Below are 18,515 nucleotides of genomic sequence, written 5' to 3'. Positions count from 1 at the left end.
TTTGGGTCTTAATGAGAGTGGAACTAAATATTCATACTTTTTAGGGCCAATACCCCAAACCGGACATATTTGCTGACTTTTGCAATAAGGAGTTTAAATGAGATTTGAAAACGAATTTGATATCCAATTTTGAGGCCAATGGCTATATGAGGTTCAAATAAATGATATATAGATAGATAGATAGATATATGAGAATAGAGAACGTTACTGATATATTTTCCGGGTTTAGTATTTGGGCGACCACCCCAATCCCCAAAACACCCCTAAATCGGGCATATTTACCGACCATGACAATGTGGGCCTAAATGAAAGGTATTGGGGGGTAGAGTAAGAATTGATAGCTATTTTCGGAACCAATTTTCTGGGGGTCTACCCCTTTCCCAAAAACCCAACAAACAGCAATTTTTGAGTGACCACCGCAATGTGGGGCTCAAATAAAGGTATTTGAGAGTAGAATACGAATTTTATATCCAAATGTAGGACCATGTATTTAGGGCATCACCCCTTTCCCAAAACACGCCCAAAGGGAAAAAAATTTTCGACCATGACAATATGTGGCTCAAAAAAAAGGTATATGAGATTAGAAAACGAATTTGATGACCTTTTTTGGGGCCATGTGTTTGGGGGACGCCTAATCCTGTAAACTCCTCTTATGCTAATGGCAATATGGGGTTTAAATAAATGGCATTTGAGAGAAGAGCACGATGCTGATATTTTTTCAGGGCCATGTATCTGGAGGTACACCTTACATCCAAACTTAAATTCGTAGACCAATAAAGATCATATGGGATTCAGATAAAGGCACTTATATTGTTAAACTGTTAGCCAAGCGATATACTATTTTCGTAGCATGGTATTTCACTAAAAAATCTTTAATTGTTGAAAATAAATATTCCAAGGAAACTTTTGTTCCATATAAAGTAAAAGAAAGCGCTGCGGAGCGGGCCCGGGTCAGCTAGTTTTATAAATAAAAGGTGATTGAAAATTTTATCCTTTTCAATTAAACAACAACGGCCTAAACAGTATTTATTCCTTTTGTACTCGATTCATTCGCCAATTCATTGAAAAGGCAAAACAGCCGTTTTCATTGAATTGGCGAACGAATAGAGCGATAACTAGGAAAAGCGTGCTAAGTTCGACCGGGCCGAATTCGATATACCCTCCACGATGGATCGCATTTGTCATATTCTTTGAATGACAAGTTGAAAAACACCATTCATAGAAAAACACCACCTCAAAAATTTCAGGCAAATCGAATAATAATTGCGCCCTCCAGAGGCTCAAAAAGTCAAACTGGGAGATCGGTTTATGAACCGATTTGAACCATTCTTAGTACACTTGTTGAGAGTGATGCCAAAACACCACGGATAAGAATTGCGCGCTCTGGAGGCTCAAGAAGTCAAGCTATTTCAAAACATGGACCGATTTGGCCCATTAAAAATCCCAACCGACCTTCGCTAAAAAGAATTATTTGTGCCAAATTTCAAGCACCTAGCTTTACTCCTTTGAAAGTTGGCGTACTTTCGACAGACGGTCGGACGGATATACGAACGGCTATATCCACATAAAATGTCATGACGATCAAGAATATATATACCTTACGGGGTCTTAGATGCATATTTCAAGGTGTAACAAATGGAATGACAAAATTAGTATATACCCATCTTATGGTGGAGTGTATAACTATTATTCGCTTCATCTAGTGGTGAGTGCGTCATGAGTCGTGAGTGCGTCATGAGTGCCTCATGAGTCGAGAGTGCCTCATGAGTCGTGAGCGCCTCATGGGTCGTAAGTGCCTCATAAGGCGTGATTGCCTCATTAGCCGAGATTTTCTCATAAGTCGTACGTGATAAAATTTTCGTTTCGTGAGCGTGCGTGAACGCAAATCGCCTTAAAAATGTCGTGTGTGAGCGTGCGTGAGTAAAATTTATTTCTCGTGAGCGCGAGGGGAAATCCCTCACACGCACATCTCTACTACACATCCTTCCCGTATATGGTGCAGATCTAACCATAAAACTATCTCTTGATTATCGATCTTGAATCCCATATAAGGTCCATTTATTATCTCATATCGCTGAAACTTGAAATAGTGAGTTGTGTTCGACTCCTCGAAGTCCGTAGGAGTTTGGTTCAGCTCGGACCATAATTTGATATACCTGCAATTGGTTCATAATTGGTGCGTTTCTCAGCGGATTTTGACGAAATTTGATTAATATATACATAAGGCCGGGTCGAGCGTATAGTAAAACGTTAACTATATACAATTCTAAGAAGCTTCTCCGAAGAAACCATATATCAAATTAAAATCCTAATCCGTGCCTCTCGACTTCAAAATGTATTTCCTGTTCTTGCCATATTCGATATTTGATATTCTTGTGATCAAGGTACAGGTCATCCGATATGGACTTTTAAGGCTCTAGTACCCGTAATTTTAGTCCGATCTTTACCAAATTTTACACAAGACTTTTTGTTTAATGCTCCAACATGTGTGCATGATTTTATCAAAATCGGTTCAATTTTAGATATAGCTCCCATATATATGTTTCAACCGATATGGCCTTTATAGGCTCTAGTGGCCATAATTTTAGTCCGATCTTTACAAAATTTTGCACAAGATGTTCTTTTTTATGCTCCAACATGTGTGGATAATTTTATCAGAATCGGTTCAGTTTCAGATATAGCTCCCATATATATGTTTCATCCGATATGACCTTTTAAGGCTCTAGTAGCCATAATTTTAGTCCGATCTTTACAACATTTTACACAAGGCTAATATTCCAACATATGTGCATAATATTCCAACATATGTGCATAATTTTATCAAAATCGGTTCAGTTTCAGATATAGCTTCCATATATATGATTCATCCGATATGACCTTTTAAGGCTCCAGTACCCATAATTTTGGTCCGATCTTTACAAAACTTTGCACAAGATGTTCTTTTTAATGTTCCAACATGTGTGCACAATTTTATCAAAAATCGGTTCACATTCACACAAAGCTCCTGTGGTCCAGATCGGACCATATTTGGATATAGGTGCCATATAGACCGATTTCCCAATTTAGTGTAATGAGCCTATAAAAGGAACATTTTTCATTCCATTTTGAAGATATTTGGCAAATTGAGTTTTGGTAGACCCCTACACCTATTTCTTGAATGTAGTAAAGATCAGATATTTGTTCCGATTTTATGAGATCAGAAGGTCAGGTTCATATACAGGGAACTCGAATTCATCAAAAAAGATTTTTTTACCAAAATGTCTGAAAATTTGTAAATACCCTAATAAATACCCAAAAAGGGTATTTATTGAATATTTACCCAATAAATACCCATGGATTGGGTATTTACCCGGTAGAAACCCAGCTCTAGCGATTAGTAAGAATAATAAATTTTGTACGATTCTATCAGGCAGACGAAAGATGGAAAACAACAAACTGCTATAACAACAACAACGACGCGAAATATTTAATAAATATTAGAACCTAATTTCACAGTACAAGATATTTTTTTGTTTTTCTGCATGGGCTTGAAAGTACAAACTGCTTTCAAAGTTATTCGGTATCATGAAAAATATTTTATGAACACAAATTGTATTTCACTACATTACACTCTCAAACGTGTCGATTTTAAATTTAACGGATTTTCATTGGCACCACCTTTTTCAGCAATCAACACCCTAAGGTGCTTACTACCTTTTTATACAACTTTGTGGCAATAAAAATGAATCAAAAGCAGAGAAAAAAAACGACTTTTCACATTTGAAAATTTATAATAGAAGATGAAGTTTGCACAATCTTTTCAACGATTTCAACTTACCTTTGGTGGTGTTGTTTGAACTAAAAAAAATATAGAAAAATAATAAAATATAAGTATTCATTTGAATATTTCAAATACGTTTTAGGTTTTAAATAGTTAAGAAAAATAATCGAATAATGCATACATATTTCTATACACGAAAAATTGATTTCAACAATTTGTATAACAACATAATAACAGTTTCTTGTAGATTGTTAACAATTTCAATCTAAGTGGTAGTTTTGTAGGCAGAGTATCTAAATTTTGTCATAAAGCTTAATGGTTGGTATTATGTTCGTTTTTTACAGTTGAAAACATTACTTTTTTGTAACACTTCAAAAAATAATGATAAAAAAATAAGTTTATTAAAACGGTTACAAAAGTTATGTGGGAATATTATGTTCTTCTTAAAGAAATCAGCAAGTTTTTGGCTTCAAAATCTATTACCTAAAAAAAATAATCTCGAAAAAATTTGGCGAAAAGCGAACATGGTACCAGCCATAACAAACAAATACTCCAACGATTTTAAGCAAAGTTTATTTAGACCGATTTGGACCGTACTTAACACAATTGTTGAAAGTCAAAAAGGAACACCACATGTAAAATTTCAGACAAATCGGACAAAAATTACGACTCGTAAGCGTCCAAGAAGTCGAATCGGGAAATCGGTTTATATGGAAGGGTTCAAGAAGTCAAATCGGGAAATCGGTTTATATGGAAGCTATATCAGGTTATAGACCGATTTGAACCGTACTTAGCACAGTTGTTGGAAGTCATAACAAACCACTGTGCGCAAAATTGTAGCCAAACCGGACGAAAATTGTGGCCTCCAGGGGCTCAAGAATTCAAATCAAGAGATCGGTTTATATGGGAGCTATATCAGGTTATAGACCGATTTGAATCGTACTTAGCACAGTTGTTGGAAGTCATAACAGAAAACTACATGCAAAATTTCAGCCAAATCGGACAAAAATTGCGGCTTGTAAGGGCTCAAGCAGTCATATCGGAAGATCGGTTTATATGGGAGCTATATCAGGTTATAGACCGATTTGAACCCTGCTTGGCTCCGTTATTGGGAGTCATAACAGAATACTATGTGCAAAATTGTAACTAAACCGGACGAAAATTGTGGCCTCCAGGGGCTCAAGAAATGAAATCGGGAGACCGGTTTATATGGGAGCTATATAAGGTTATAGACCGATTTGAACCGTACTTAGCACAGTTGTTGGAAGTCATAACAAACCACTGTGCGCAAAATTGTAGCCAAACCGGACGAAAATTGTGGCCTCCAGGGGCTCAAGAAGTCAAATCGGGAGATCGGTTTATATGGGAGCTATATCAGGTTATAGACCGATTTGAATCGTACTTAGCACAGTTGTTGGAGGTCATAACAGAAAACTACATGCAAAATTTCAGCCAAATCGGGCAAAAATTGCGGCTTGTAAGAGCTCAAGAAGTCATATCGGGAGATCGGTTTATATGGGAGCTATATCAGGTTATAGACCGATTTGAACCGTACTTGGCTCCGTTATTGGGAGTCATAACAGAATACTATGTGCAAAATTCCAGACAAAACCGGATAAAAATTTAAGCTTCCAGGGGCTCAAGAAGTCATATCGGGAGATCGGTTTATATGGCAGCTATATCAGGTTATAGACCGATTTGAACCCTGCTTGGTTTATCGGTTTATATAGGAGCTATATCAGGTTATAGACCGATTTGAACCCTGCTTGGCTCCGTTATTGGGAGTCATAACAGAATACTATGTGCAAAATTGTAACTAAACCGGACGAAAATTGTGGCCTCCAGGTGCTCAAGAAGTGAAATCGGGAGACCGGTTTATATGGGAGCTATATAAGGTTATAGACCGATTTTGACCGTATTTAGCACAGTTGTTGGAAGTCATAACAGAAAACTACATGCAAAATTTCCAAATCGGACAAAAAGTGTGGCTTGTAAGGGCTCAAGAAGTCATATCGGGAGATCGGTTTATATGGGAGCTATATCAGGTTATAGACCGATTTGAACCGTACTTGGCTCCGTTATTGGGAGTCATAACAGAATACTATGTGCGAAATTCCAGACAAAACCTGATAACAATTTAAGCTTCCAGGGGCTCAAGAAGTAAAATCGGGAGATCGGCTTATATGGCAGCTATATCAGGTTATAGACCGATTTAGACCATACTTGGCACAGTTGTTGGAAGTCGAAACGGAACACCACATGTAAAATTTCAGCCAAAAAATTGCGGCTTGTAAGAGCTCAAGAAGTCATATCGGGAGATCGGTTTATATGGGAATTATATCAGGTTATAGACCGATTCGTACCGTAATTAACACAGTTGTTGGAAGTCATAACAGAACACTCGATGCAAAATTTCAGCCAAATCGGAAAAACATTGCGGCTTCCAGGGGCTCTAGAAGACAAATCGGGTTATCGGTTTATATAGTAGCTATATACAAATCTGAACCGATGTGGCCCATTTTCAATCCCCAACGACCTATATCAATATCAAGTATCTGTGCAAAATTTCGAGCGGCAAGCTTTACGCATTTGACCGCTACTGTGATTTCGACAAACGGACGGACGGACATGGCTAGATCGTCTCAGAATGTCGAGACAATCAAGAATATATTTACTTTATGGGGTCTTAGATCAATATTTCTAGGCGTTACAAACAAAATGACTAGATTAGTATAATCCCATAATATGGTGTTAGGTATAAACAAAACCTCATTACCCCACTTTGTTGTTTTAAATTTAACGGTTTTTTAGCTGCGCTTAAAATTAATTTCATAGACATCAGCTTTGAAGTAAACAGAACTACGACCGTTTATCGTTTCTATGCATGGTACCAGGGACGTAGACTGGGAGGGGGGCTGGGTCCCCTATTCCGAAATACTTTTTTTAAAAGCAAAATTTCAATAAAATACCCCCTAAAGATAAATTTAAATAAAACAAGTAAAAGCGTGCTAAGATTCGTGACGGGTCGAATCTTGGGAATCCACCACCATAGATTCTGCTTAAATATGGGAGCTATATCTTGTTATAGACCGATTTGAACTGTACTTGGCACAGTTGTTGGGAGTCATAACAGAACACCACAAGCAAAATTTCAAGCAAATCGGACAAAAACTGCGGCGTCCAGGGGCTCAGGAAGTCAAATCGGGAGATCGGTTTATATGGCAGCTATATCAGGTTATATACCGAGTTAGACCGTACTTGGCACAGTTGTTGCAAGTCATAACAGAACACTATGTACAAAATTTCAGCCAAATCGGATGAAAATTGCGACTTCCAAAGGCTCAAGAAATCAAATCGGGAGATCGGTTTATATGGGATCTATATCAGGTTCTTAACCGATAACAGAATAATATGTGCAACATTTCAGCCAAATCGGACAAAAATTGTGGCTTCCAGGGGCTCAAGAAGTCAAATCGGGAGATCGTTTTATATGGGAGCTATATCCAAATCTGAACCGAAATGGCCCATTTGCTATCCCCAACGACCTACATTAATTTAAAGTATCTGTGTAAAAATTTCAAGGGCTAGCGCTACGCGTTCGACCGCTAGCGTGAATTCGACAAACGGACGGACATGGCTAGTTCGAATCATTCAAAATCGATCTAGGGATGTCCGTCCGTCCGTTCATCAGTCGAAATCAAGATAGCGGTCGAACGCGTGAAGCTAGCCACTTGAAATTTGGCACAGATATTAAATATTTATGCAGGTCGTTGGGGATTGCAAATGAGCCACACCGGTTTAAATTTGGATATATCACCCATATAAACCGATCTCCCGATTTGACTTCTTAAGCCCTTACAAACCGCAATTTTTGTCCAATTTGGCTTAAATTTCGCACATATTATTCTGTTTTTACTTCCAACAAATGTTCCAAATACGGAACAAGTCAGTCTATAACCTGATATTGCTCCCATACAAACCCATCGCCTGATTTTACTTCTTGAGCCCTTACAAGCCGCAATTTTTGTTCGATTTGGCTAAAATTTTGCATGTAATGTTCCTTTATGATTTTCTACAACCGTGCCAAGTACTATAACTTATATCTAGTACTATATCAGACTATAACCTGATATAGCCCCTATATAAACCGGCAGAAGTTTGGTACGTAGAATAAAAGTATGCCCTTCAACTAAATTTTTAGCAGAATCCAGGTGGTGGGTTCCCAACATTCGGCCCGGCCGTACTTAGCACGCCTTTACTTTTTTCAATATATAATTGAGCAACATCAAGTTAATGACCGATGTATACGGTACTTGTCATGGCTGATAGAAGTCATAAAAAAATACCACCTCCAAAATTTAAGGCAAATCGAGTAAAAATTGCGCCCTCCAGGGGCTCAGAGTGTCAAATTGGGAGATCGGTTTATATGGCAGTTGTATCAGGTTATCAACCGATTTAGACCATACCTAGCACAGTTGTTGGAAGTCATACCAAAACAACCTATGCAAAATTTCAACCGAATTGGATAAGAACTGCGTCCTATAGTAGCTCAAGAAGTCGAATCGGGAGATCGGTTTGTAGGGCGGCTATAACGGGTTATGGACTGAGTTAGACCATTATTGGCACAGTTGTTAGAAGTCATTTCTCAACAATGTGTGTAAAATATCACCCAAATCGGATAAGATAGAGCCTTCTAGAAGCTCAAGAAGTCTAATCGAGAAGGCTGTTTATATGGCAGCTATATCTGGTTATGAACCGATTTGCACAGTTGTTGAAAGTGACACCAAAACACCACGTGCGAAATTTCAGCCAATTCGGATAAGAATTGCGCACTCTAGAGGCTCAAGAAGTCAAAACCCAAGATCGATTTATATGGCAGCTATATCAAAAAAATGGATCGATTTGACCCATTTACAATCCCAACTGTGCCTTGTAATCAAGGCACAGGTCGCATTTGTTGTGCGATTTTCATACAATTTTGACCAAGTTACAACTTGGTGCAAATCGGTTCAGATTTAAATATATCTCCCTTATATATCTTTCATCCGATATGCCTTTTTAAAGCTATATAAGCCACAATTTTGGTCCAATTTTACCAAATTTGAGATATGGCCAATTTAAGTTGTGGAACTGAAAATCGCCATTTCCTTTGATTTTAACTTAATTTTTGAATTTTTTGAAGTGATCACGAATTGACCTTAGTTTTGCTCTACGACGCTAGTTAAGGCCAATTTAAGTTTTGGAACAGAAACTCCCCGTTTTCCTTCGATTTACACCCAATTCTGGAATTTTTAGAAGTGATCACGAATTAACCTTAGTTTTGCTCTAGGGCCAATTTAAATTTTGGAACTGAAAATCGCCATTTTCTTTTGATTTTTATCCAATTTTGGAATTTTTGGAAGTGATCATGAATTAACCTTATTTTTGCTCCCTGACGCTTAGTTCGGGAGATATGGCCAATTTTAGTTTTTGAATTGAAAATCGCCACTTTCCTTCGATTTTGACCCAATTTTTAAATTTTTGGAAGAGATCACAAATTAACTAAAAATGATTTTCACTCACGATCACGAATTAATCCTAATTATGCTCTGGGACATTTAGTTTGGGAGATATGGCCAATTTAAGTTTTGGAACTGAAAATCGTCACTTTCGGTTTTCGATTTTCACCCGATTTTCAAATTTTTGGAAGTGATCACAAATTAACCTCAGTTAAGGAGATATAACCAAGTTTAGTTTTGGAACTGAAAATCGCCACTTTCCTTCGTTTTTCACCCAATTTTAGAAGTGTTCACGAATTAACTTTAGTTTTGCCCTAGAACGCTTAGTTTAGGAGATATTGCCAATTTGAATTTTGATACTGAACATTTTCCTTCGATTTTCATCCAATTTTGGAATTTTGGGAAATGTCACGAATTAACCTTAGTTTTATTCAAGGTGATATGGCTAATTTAAGTTTTGGAACTGAAATTCGCCATATTCAGCCGATTTTTCACACTTCTCGTCTGCTTCGCGTGTACAAAAACTTCATCAAAATCGAGTCAGATTTAGATACAGCTCCCATATATATCGTTCATCCGATTTGACCTATTGAGTCTGTAGAAGACCCAATTTTAATCCGATCTTTACGAGATTTGGCATGAAGTGTTTTTTTGGCGTCTCAAAATGCATGCAAAATTTCATCAAAATCAATTCAGATTTAGATATAGCTCCCATGTATATCTTTTATCCGATTTGCCCTTTTAAAGCTGTAGAAACAACAATTTTGGTCTGATCTCTAACAAATTTGGTATGTAGTGTTTTTTTTGACTTCCAAATATGTGGGCAGCATTTTATTAGAATCAGATCAGATTTTAATATAGTTCCCATATATATTTTTCATCTGATATGGTCTTTTAAGGCTGTAGAAGCTACTATTTAGGTCCGATCCAAATTTTGCACGAGATGTTTTGTTTGACGTCACAATATGTGTGCAAATCGGTCCAGATTTATGTGTAAGTTGGGTTAGGTATGAGTGGCAGTCCTTTACACACTCACTTAAGTTCATTGTGATACCACAGCAGCAACATACCAAGGCCTCTGGTGGGAATCGAACCCATGACCCCCGCTCTGGCAATCCGAGCACGCCTCCAACTCAGCTACCGGATTGTCTAGATTTATATGTAGCTCCCATATATATATATTTTGCGCGCCGTGTTCTGATTTCCAAATCGGTATATAACCTGATATACCTCCCATATAAACCGATCTCCCGATTTGACTTCTTGAGCTGTTACAAGCCGCAATTTTTCTCCGATTTTGCTGAAATTTTGCATACAGTGTTCTGTTACAACTTTTACTTGTTTGGTTACTAGAAGATTTCATTTTTGCTGATTTGACTGAAGTTTGGTATGTAGAATACAATTATGCCCTTCAACTAAATTTAGTATGTATACATTTTTAGCAGAACCCATAAACTGACTATATCTCCTTAACTAAGGCTCCAAGAATTCAAAATTTCGTTGCAAATCGACAGAAAATGGCGATGATAGCGAAAATTTAAATTGGTCATATCTTGAGCTGAAACTTCATGACATCCTTATAGGTGCGCTGTTGTGAATGAAATGGTGAAATAATTTAATACTAGATTTGACCTGCTCGGGAATTGGACGTCTAAACAAAAAACTATATCTTTAACAAAACCTTTGGTTCTTTGTACCACAGCATGTTAGGTATGAGTGGCAGTCCTTTTACAGACTCACTTAGACAATTTTAAGTTCATTGTGAAACCACAGCAGCGACAGACCAGGGCTTCTAGCAGGAATCGAACCCACGGCCTCTGCACTGGTAATCCAAGAACGTTACCAACTCGGCTACCGGGGCGGCCATCTCGGCATGTTGTACTTCTTATAAAATACAAAGTTTAAAATTGTAAGAGCTGAAACTTCATGATATTCTCAAGTGCTCTGTTATGAAGGAAATTGTAAAATAATTTTATAAAAATTTTACCCGTTCGCAAATTAGAGATATTCTTTAGCGAATGGGAGTTCTAAACCAAAAACTGTACCTCTAACCACACCCTTGATTTCTATGTACCACTGCATGTTGTACTCCATATAAAGTACTCCGTGAGAGTTACAGAGTTGTACCAAGGGTGTCTAAGAGTAAATTTGTGATGACTATCAAAAATGTAAAATCTTGGTGATAATTTATGAATTTGAATTTTTAAGTTTCAATACTTATGTGGATATGTGTATTTCTTAAACTACGACTCATAGTTCGAATATAAAAATCTGCAAAAGATTTATGCTTTATTGCTTTATCTTTCTTTATTACATAAATGCTACAACAACCGGATTGATCCGATGGAATCCTTCATCGGCAAGGACTTCCATCTCAGTGTACAACACAATGCTACAACAACAAAGGTTGGCTCCCTATTAATATCGGTTAAAGATGCTTAGTTTATCCAGAATACGATTACAAAAGATCGGTCTATAAGTTTTGAAAAGATCCGTAACACACCACATCAAAAAATTTAAAGTGTGTCACTAACACAAAGCAAGACAAATAACAAAAAAAACAAGTAAAAAGGCGTTAAGTTTGGCCGGGCTGAACTTTGGATACTGACCACCTCGGGTATATATGTAAACCGCTATGGCCCCAAAACCTTAAATCGAGAGATCGGCCTATATGGCAGCTATAACCAAATCGGGACTGATCTGAGCAAAATTGAAGAATAATGTCGAAGGGCCCAAATCACCTCACTGTCCCAAATTTCGGCGACATGTCGAAGGTCCTAACACAACTCACTGTCTCAAATTTCAACGACATTGGACAATAAATGCGCCTTTTATGGGCTAAAAACTTTGTATCGAGAGATCGGTCTATATGGCAGCTATATTCAAATCTGGACCGATATGGACCAAATTGAAGAAGCATATCGAAGGTCCTAACACAACTCACTGTCTCCAATTTCAGCGATATCGGACAATAAATGCACTTTTTATGGGCCCAAATCCTTAAAACGAGAGATCGGCCTATATGGCAGACCGGGACCGATTTTGGCCAAATTGAAGAAGGATGTCGAAGGGCCTAGCACAACTCATTGTCCCAAATTTTAGCAAAATCGGACAATTAATGCGCCTTTTATGGGCCCAAAGCCTTTAATCGAGAGATCGGTCTATATGGCAGCTATATCTAAATCTGAACCGAACTAGGCCGAATTGAAGAAGGATGACGAAGGGTCTAACATAACTCACTGTCCAATATTCCAGCAAAATCGAATTATAAATGTGGCTTTTATGGGCCTAAGACCCTAAATCAGCGGATCGGTTTATATGACAGCTAAACCGATCTAGGCCAAATTAAAGAATGATGTCGAAGGGCATAACACAACTCACTGTTCTAAATTTCAGCAAAATCGGTTAATAAATGTGGCTTTTATGGGCCTAAAACCCTAAATCGGAGGATCGGTCTATGACAACCATATCCAATTCTGGACCGATCTGGGCCAAATTACAGAAGAATGTCGAAGGGCCTAACACAACTCACTGTCCCAAATTTCAGCAAAATCGGATAATATATGTAGCTTTTATGGGTCTAAGACCCTAAATCGGTCTATATGAGGGCTATATCCAGATATAGTCCGATATAGCCTATCTTTAAACTTAGCCAGCTTATGGACAAAAAAATAATCTGTGCAAAGTTTTAGCTCAATATCTCTATTTTTAAAAACTGTAGCGTGATTTCAACAGATAGACGGACAGAAGGACGGACATAACTAGATGGTCTTAGATTTTGACGCTGATCGAGAATATATATACTTTATAGGGAAATGGATATTTTGATGTATTGCAAACGGAATGACAAAATGAATATACCCCCATACTTCGGAGGTGGGTATAAAAACAACATATAACGAAAGTCGATTACGCCAGGTTTTGCTGGTTTCAGCCAAGTCAAGCCGTGCCATAGAACGGTTCTTTTGACCCTCGACCTATCGAAGTCTTTTGGAATGGTCAGCCATGGTATGCTTTTAGAGGACATTTAATCACGAATTACTTTCTGCGCACCAGTTGCATGTAAAATTTAGGCATGGAAAGCCCAAGGCATGTAGAGTAAAATATGAAAGTCCCAAAGATTGGGTGGTATCTCCCTCACTGTAAATCATCAACCTTTACTCTATTCCACCACCTTCGAAAGTCATTGAGATCTATCATATGCGGAAGATTGCACATTTGTGGATTCAGGCCCCACGTTGATGGCATTTGCGAGATGTCAAATCGTGGCAGGATATTTGAAGACATCCGCCATCAAATCTTCAGACACATTGTTCACTACTTGGACAGCAGAAGTAATAACAACTAACCCAAAATACGTTTAGGAGCCCACGATCATGATATATAGGATAGTATACATGTCTATCTCACCTAACTGGCCGCTTTTTACTCTGGGGAAAAGTTGGAGATATTTGCTACAAAATCTTCAGCCACATTGGTTAATGCATGGGCAGCAAAAGCACGTCAGAAGCTGAATTTAGGAGACGATGGTGTAATAAATCCCATCACCAATTATCTGCTGTTGTTGTAGCCACATTTTCATGTGGAGATGGCGATCCTTGCCTAGCTCCTATAGGTGAGCAAGCTCATTTCGATCCAAAGGACCGATCGTCGCGGGAACAGGGTGGCCAATAAGGCGCCATTAACCTGCCTTGTCGTATCGAGCATCATAGGCACTCAGTATTTGTGCAAGAGCCGGTGCGGCCGGGCTTCTCGCTGAAACTCTCCGCTCGAACCGCTGATGTTGTTGTAACCACATTTGGTTGTGGAGGTGGCGGTCCTCGTCATACATGGCTGATCGTCCGTGACTGCCGTTGCAGCTACTCCGTATGGAGCATTTCACTTTCCGCAAACCATGAACGTGCCCGGTAGCTCGCAGCTAAGCTTCTCGTGACAGCAATGAACAGCACACAGACTGGACCTTAATGTTCCAGCCTGTGTGGTGCTCACGGCTACTCCGTGCCGGGACCAACAATCTCAAAATACTTGGTGTCACATTTGATTGCCTTGCCACGTTCTTGTTGCTGCCATATGTGACAAAGAAACTCCGGCACGGGATAGCTATTAGCAACACACAGGCTGAAGCTTTAAGGCTAAACTGCGAGGTACTGGACGCTTCCCCAGTTTGCGGATAGTGGAATGCTCCATACGGTGTATCTGAAACTGCAGACGCGGACAATCTGCGGTATCGAGCGGAGAGTCTCAGTGAGAGGCCAGGTGGCACCGGCTTTTCCACAAATACTGAGTGCCTATGATGCTCAATGTGACAAGGCGAGTTATTGGAGCCTTTAAATATTCATTGGCCAACCTGTTCTCGCGGCTATCGGTGCTTTAGGCCAGAAAGAGCTTGCTCACCTACAGGAGCTTTACGAAAAACGCCACCTCCACATGAAAATGTTTCTACAACAACGTCATATAAACCGAACTCCTGATTAGTCCCATATAAACCGATAGTCTTCTGCATCCCAATGAAGCATAAATTTTTGGCTGGCTTGGCAGAAATTTTGTACCTACAGTACATACGGAGTAGCTGAAACGGCAGTCGCGGACAATCGGCGGTATCGAGCGGAGAGTCTAAGTGAGACGGCGTACTGCACAAGATCTTGCATAAATATTGAGTGCCTATGATGCTCAATGTGACAAAGCGAGTTATTGGCGCCTTTAAATAAACAACCTAATAACCCTGTTCCCGCGGTGATCGATACTATGAACCGGAACGAGCTTGCTCATCTATGGGAACTTGACGAGGATCGCCACCTCCACGTACAAAAAACAACAACAATGGAGAAGACTTGTTGCTGCTGCTCTACTAAAGGGGTTATAGATCCTTAGTTCTTATGTTGACACTGTCCCCGCGGTGATCAGTCCTATGAACCGGAACGAGCTTGCTTACCTACAGGACGAGAATGTTACAAGAAGAACAACAACGAAGAAGCCTTGCTGATTTCACATAAAACAATTGATAGGCCTCCCAAAATGTTGCTCTACAAAAGGAGATAGACATCCTTAGTTCTAATGTTGACAGTGTCCTCGCGGTAATCGGTCCTATGGATCGGAATGAGCTTGCTCACCTACCGTAACTTGTCTGGGATCGCCACCTCCACATACAAATGTGGCTGCAAGAACAACAACCACGAAAAGCCTTGTTGACTCCACATAAAACAATTGATAGGCCTGCCAGTACGCTGCTCTACAAAAGGAGATAGACATCCATAGTTATGTTGACCATCTTCAAGAGATAAAATTCTTTCCCATTTAAAAGCAAGCGGCCGCTTCGATCATTTTGGTATGTTGCCACCGGTCAGCGATATCAGGTTGGATCTTTATGATCTCCTACAATATGTTGCCACAATGCCGACTTGAAAACAGCAGTAGTCTGTCTCTTCAGTTTTCTTGTGGACCACTTCCATTAGGAGATAAAGATTCTTCACCTAAGAAGACACAATTACATGGATAGGCACCGACAGCCCAAAGATGTCAGATTGTGCTTCCACGATTTAGAGCAAGAGGTCCAGTTCTTGAGGCAGCGTTCATGGAAAGATGATGGCAGAGATAGTTAGCAACTACATTTGATGAAATTAACCTCCCTGGATAAACTAGAATTGTTCTGGAAGCATATGCAGCTTCCTCATTTCCTATCGGCCTGGAATTAATGTCACGGTTGTGGGCAGGGACCATAGGACAGACTACAAGTTTATATTTGCAATCATTTCTCTCAACTTACCACTAGATCACTTTATTCAACTTGGCAACAAATGGATCACAATACACTGTATTAACACCTCACATAACTTTTTAACTTCCTTACATCGTTAAAATATTTGATTTTGTCGGACAATTCTTTGTTTAAAGCCGTTATTCGATTGTTAAATTATGACGCGACTATATTGCACTTGGCAACAAATGAATTAAGACACTGCGTACACTGTATTAACACCTCACATAACATTTTAACTTCCCTACTACTTTTAATTTTTTTATTTTGCCGGATAATTCTTTGTTGAAAGCCGTTATTCAATTGCTAGATTATGTCGCGTCTGTATGTTAGTTGTACACTTCAATAAAAGTGACATTTTCCCATGCACACAATAAAACAATACGGTAACCCTGAACAGAGTACCACGAGAATGTACTTAACTAATGCTACTACTAAATTAGTCACCGCTGAAAGCAACCAATCACAATTCTCGGTTCGGTACTACCAGTGAAAAGTTCGACGTTCAGGTAAAAATAAATTTAATATCAGAAAAAACTGCAAATATTAACCAAAGAATATTCCATAAAGTGCTAAAAATACAACATAAGCTTGAAGTGTATGTTTAGGAATCAAATTATTACAATATCAATGCAAATCATAGTATGCAAAAGGCAAAAAATTGAAAGTAAAATGAAATTAAATTCAGGTCAAGTGACGTGTGTTGGTGCGGTTGCGACTGCTGCTGCCTTTGAGAGTGAATGGGGTGTCATTAAATAAATTCCGTTCATTTCACGATAAAAAAGACCACAGTAGTTGTGTAATTATTGCCTGGTCAGGAAGCAAAAAAAAAAAACCAATATATGTGTTATGGATATGTTTATCAAGATATTAAAAGACGATTTCAGGAGGTGGCAGTGCAACAACAATATGCTGAAGATTTCGTTTTATCCCATTTTATTTTACAGATGTCGGATAAAATTATGTAATTTTTTTACTGCGTTCTTGATGGCTATGCAATTGGGGAAGAACAAGACCGACATTTGGGGTTGTTAGTGGGGGTCAAGAAATGGGAGTAGCTCAAAAGTGAAGGGCTCTAAAGCCTAAAACCTGCAAAATCAAGCAAAGAAGGCTTGCTCTGATGCAACACGTTTGTTACCAAGTTGCAACTTCCCTCCATATGTTTGTTTGTTGTTTGTGTAGCCTTCCCTATTATATGATTTGTTTGGATTTTCAAATTGGATTTGTTGCTGATATGGGTCAGGGGGTCTGTAAATTCATTCATCGTTTGGTTTTTTTTTTATTGTCCGCTCTACTCCTATGTTCTGTTATCACGTGTTGTGTGTTGTTGCTTACGAAATTCGGCATATTAAACCTCGTGCTGTTCATTTCGTCTGTCTTCATTTCTTTTTTGTTCCGCTTTGCTCTCCCCCATCTTCATCTTTGTTAATCATTGCAATAAAACCGGTATTAGTCACCTTGGTTTGGAGGCTTGGCCTGAGTCATAGTGATTGCTGTACGATTGTTACTTTGCGTACTCGCTGTATAGTTTTTGGCATGTTGTGTGAGGAAGTAAGAGTCCGGTTATATTGAACCGATTGACTTGTAGCATACTGCGTGAAGAATTATTAAAGAAAGTGGTTAAATGATTGCTAAAAAATTAAAATTTTTTCTCGCGGGATTTAAAAAAATTACTATTTTGTAGTTTAAATGAACATTGGCAAAAAATGAATTTTTCACTCCGCGAATACAATTATTATGTGAGCACTTGCTCTAAAACTTGGAATGAGTTGTTATTGTAGCAGTGTAACTATGTGTCTTCAGTATAGTTGTTGTTGTTGTAGCAGTGTATTGAACACTGAGGCGGCAGCCCTTGCCGATGAAAGTCTTAATCGGGTCAATCCGGTACGTACAACCGGCTGCCATGGGATTGCTCTTCAGTATAGTAGAACTGGCAAAGCAGTTGAGTGGGCAACATTTATCGCAAAGCTTCTAGCGTTCCCTTAGCGATCTGTTCTTGCACCGGAATAACCTTGCTCCCCAAAAAGTGCATGCTGCCGCCTCAGTATACAGCACACTGCTACAACAACAACAACATGTCAGTAGGCCCGGCGCAAGCTAAATACAACCACCTCACATGTTGTAACTTTGAGCTTCGATTTGTGTGGTGTTCATCGTTATCACAACAACGGAGTAACTGCAACAGCATTCGCAGACATCCATGGAATTCGAGTGGAGATTCTCGGTGAGAGGACGGGCGACACCAGTTCTTGCACAAATACGGAGTAACTGCAGCAGCATTCGCAGATATCCATGCAATTCGAGTGGAGATTCTCGGTGAGAGGACGGGCGGCATCGACTCTTGCACAAATACTGAATGCCAATGATGCTCAATATGACAAGTCGACAAGTTATTGGCGCCTTTATATAGCAGTGAGCTCGTCACAGGCTGGAAAATTGAGCTCTGATCTGTGTGTTGTTCACTGCTGTGACGAGAAGCTTAGTTGCGAGCTATCGGTCCACA

The 18,515-nt window shown here is 39.0% G+C and overlaps 2 protein-coding genes across 2 annotated transcripts in view; one reads left to right on the top strand and one right to left on the bottom strand.

The window, feature by feature from the left end:
• The window catches only part of LOC106092094 (protein SPT2 homolog), a 312,016-nt gene that overhangs the window by 248,490 nt on the left and 45,011 nt on the right, over positions 1-18,515 (bottom strand). Inside the window, exon 2 of the mRNA XM_059360869.1 lies at positions 3,818-3,837. The gene's annotated coding sequence lies outside the window, so the exon portion shown is untranslated. The remainder of the gene's footprint in view (positions 1-3,817; positions 3,838-18,515) is intronic.
• LOC106092437 (2-oxoglutarate dehydrogenase complex component E1) overlaps positions 16,439-18,515 on the top strand; it is a 98,333-nt gene continuing 96,256 nt past the window's right edge. The window contains exon 1 of the mRNA XM_059360863.1: positions 16,439-16,521. The gene's annotated coding sequence lies outside the window, so the exon portion shown is untranslated. The remainder of the gene's footprint in view (positions 16,522-18,515) is intronic.

Source organism: Stomoxys calcitrans, chromosome 1 (genome assembly GCF_963082655.1).
Source record: "Stomoxys calcitrans chromosome 1, idStoCalc2.1, whole genome shotgun sequence".
In the NCBI taxonomy this organism is placed as follows: Eukaryota; Metazoa; Arthropoda; class Insecta; order Diptera; family Muscidae; genus Stomoxys; species Stomoxys calcitrans.
This window is presented reverse-complemented; position numbering and strand designations above follow the sequence as displayed.